Source organism: Colobus angolensis, unplaced genomic scaffold (assembly GCF_000951035.1).
Source record: "Colobus angolensis palliatus isolate OR3802 unplaced genomic scaffold, Cang.pa_1.0 Scaffold46, whole genome shotgun sequence".
In the NCBI taxonomy this organism is placed as follows: Eukaryota; Metazoa; Chordata; class Mammalia; order Primates; family Cercopithecidae; genus Colobus; species Colobus angolensis.
The window spans coordinates 3,766,170-3,769,508 of record NW_012118043.1 but is presented as its reverse complement, the minus strand read 5'-3'; the positions used below and the strand labels follow the sequence as shown (position 1 = coordinate 3,769,508).

General features: G+C 42.9%; 1 long non-coding RNA gene across 1 annotated transcript in view; it reads left to right on the top strand.

Annotated features, from left to right (window-relative positions):
- Position 1: 1 nt before the first annotated feature.
- Positions 2 to 3,339, top strand: part of LOC105523286 — a 37,402-nt gene continuing 34,064 nt past the window's right edge. Inside the window, exons 1-2 of the long non-coding RNA XR_001003575.1 lie at positions 2 to 32; positions 382 to 536. This is a non-coding gene — a long non-coding RNA (uncharacterized LOC105523286). The remainder of the gene's footprint in view (positions 33 to 381; positions 537 to 3,339) is intronic.

The window sequence follows — 3,339 nt, the reverse complement described above, 5'->3', positions numbered from 1 at the left end:
CGAGCCGGGCAGGGCGGAGAGGTGCGCCAGCTGTAATCTCCGGAGGTGGCCGGGGAGGGGGCCACTCAGGAAGTCTGGGGGCTTTAAGCCCGCGTCCGGATCGGGGCTGTGTCATTGTCAGCTACCTGGGGCTGCGCCTCTCGCTCCCTCTCTGGTCTTTGCGTGTGTGTTAGTGTGTGTGTGTCGGCCTCTCTAGGCACTACTCGAAGCCTTAGTTGGTCTTCCTTCGTCTAGTGGACGCACTCAGGTGCGTCACCATCCTCCCATTTCCCTCGCCCTTGTCCTGTCCGAAAGAACCGTCCGCAAGCTGCCCTGTGGTCGCGCTCACCAGCCTTTCGAGCCGCAGCTAACCCATCTTCTTGTTCTTGTGTCTTTAACTAGGACTTTTATTTGGAACTGAGTCCGACAGCTCAGGACTGGCTGTTCAAACTCCACAACTTAATGAAAAATCTCAGATGACTCCGAAAACCTCATGTATTAAGGGATTCCAAAGTCAAAGGCTGATCGTGGAGGGCATTGATGAGGGGAGACTTCAGGTAGGAGGTGCATTCTAGCAGGAACTGAAGAGATTGAAGTCCAGTTGGTAGAAACAGGGAGGGGGTGGCTTGGATAAATCTTAAGTATAATTAATCAGAAGTACCTGGCAGGCTAGGTTGCGTAGCTGGAGACCAGAAGAAAGGAACACCTGAAGAATCAAAACGGTTGTGATGCACTGCAGTGTGAAAATATGCCCTTGGGCCTTAAAGAAAGAGGCTTAAGGCCGGGCACAGTGGCTCACGCCTGTAATCCCAGCACACAGATCACGAGGTCAAGAGATTGAGACTATCCTGGCCAATATGGTGAAATCCCATCTCTACTAAAAGTACAAAAGCATCAGCTGGGCGTGGTGGCACACGCCTGTAGTCCCAGCTACTTGGGAGGCTGAGGCAGGAGAATAGCTTGAACCCAAGAGGCGGAGGTTGCAGTGAGCCGAGATCGCGCCACTGCACTCCAGCCCCTGGCGGCAGAGCGAGACTGCGAGACTCGGAGACTCCCTCTCAAAAAAAAAAAAAAAAAAAAAAGAAACGCTACTTTCATCACTACTGCACATCCTCTAAGTAGGTTAAGGAAGATTTACTTAGTAGAGCCTCAAGATGAATTTAAGTTATGGATAAGAATTATTTATAACTAAGATATCATTCAGTATTATCAATGTCTGCAATTACTTAAGGATACTAGAAACAGTCTCTAGAAGTTTCAGCCTTCTCTCTGAAGTATATTTTCCAGTAGTAACTGATTTAGCAAGCTCTTACACAACTAGATCAAAGGTGCGCTTCAGTCTTCTGCCTTTCTGTACTGCCACACATTCCTGCCTAGTGGATTTTTAAGAAGTGAGATTTTGTTGTAGTAATTTAGCCAGTGTCTTATTTTAGTGTTTTCTGGTTTTCCGCTGTTTGTAGCTTTGTTTTAAATTGAAATCTAATTTCCTTTTTTATCTGGACTAAGGACCCACGCCTATTTGTAAAGGGGATTAAATTTAGGCGTTTAAATGAAGTGTAGGAATGATAAACTTGAATCCAGGGCAGGCCCGAGCATTTTTTTTCATGTTCCCTTTGTTACTCCACAAACAACCAGAGCTGTCACATGTAAAAAATGTTGATCCTATAATAATTCTTATATTTACCACACTCTTAGTTGCATAATCATTTCACTTAACATAATCTAGAAAAATATAATAGAAGGTTCACTTCAAGCAAAATAGTGGAATTGACTGTAAATAAGTATGCAAAAACTTGAGTTAGATAAAATATTAATCTTTATGGCAAAAAATGGTGAGATTGACTCTAATAAAATATGTTCTTTTAAAAAATCAGTATTTTATAAAGTGAAAAAAAATTGTCATGTTAAGTCTTTCAAAAAGTCTTTGCGATATCTGCCTTTGTCCTTTCTCGTACATCTCCTACCTTCCCTGAGGCACAAAACCAGTTGATGCCATGGAGTGAGTGGTGTTCATGAAAGTTCACTGGTGCAAAGCCCAGACAGCTGTCCTTGCTATACCTTGACAAAGCTAAGTAAAAAGGAACTAAGGAAACAGCAAAACTGACCTAACTTATAAAGTAAAACAGCAATATGGCTTTTCCTTAATTGCTACCAATCTATAGAATTAATTTCTCTTACTTTTTAAATTGAGATATAAAAATGTGGCCCCCAAATCCTGCACAGGCTGTGTTTTGTAGTTTGTTTTAACTCCAGCAAACTGTCTCTTGTCAGTGGGAACCATGCTCACATCCTCTGGACTTGGCTAAACAGAAGCAATGAGCAGGGTGCCATTCCCTAAAGGTGCATTGGGAGATAAGGCATCTCTAAGGTCACCAGGACTGACTGCAAAGTTTTTGACAGACAAGAATCACCAAGTTACACTGGAAAGCCATTGCTGGCATTTCGAGGCAAAAGCCAGCTAGTTCTGTCAATTGAAATTAAATCAAGACCGCAAATGTGGTGGTGTTAGTTCAGTGGAGGCTCTGTACATCCAGGTGTTGAGGGGTCCTGGTTGCAAGATGCAGTCATGTGTCAGAACTGTAGCAAAAGGGATGAATGCTCTTTTCAATCTGGTTTGCTTTGGTAATGGTCTTATAGACCAACTACACGTTTTTGTTTCTTTCTACAGGAATAACATGAAGTATATGTAAAAATTACATAGCAAATTTGATGTTTAGTAAGGGCAATTGGCTATCTGTAAAACCAGCAGAAAAATATGCTGTGTTATTGGCTAATAATATACCTGTTTTTAGAGGAAATAATTTTTTCTAGTCTAATTTTTAGCCAAAAAACAACCAATAAAAGAAAGAAAAAGAAAAGAAGAAAGAAAGAGAAAGAAGGAAGGAAAGGAGAGAGTCAAGGAAGGAAGGAGAGAGAGAGAAAGAAAAGAAAAAGAAAAAAGGTAGGAAGGAAGGAAACAAAGAAAGAACAGCACTATGGACCTAGTGCTTAATTGTATCCAAGATTCTGTATTACGAGAACTCTGTAGGGTTCAGTCCCTCTCCTCAGAATATATAGTTTAAGCTGGGCACAGTGGCTCACGCCTATAATCCCAGCACTTTGGGAGGCCACGGCAGGTGGATCATTTGAGGTCAGCAGTTCGGGACCAGCCTGGCCTACATGGCGAAACCCTGTCTCTACTAAAAATACAAAAATTAGCCGGGCATGGTGGTGCATACGTGTAGTCCCAGCTATTCGGGAGGCTGAGGCAGGAGAATCACTTGAACGTTGGAGGCGGGGGCTGCAGTGAGCTGTGATTATGCCATTGTGCCACTGCACTTCAGCCTGGGCAACAAAGCAAGACTCTGTCTCAAAAAAATA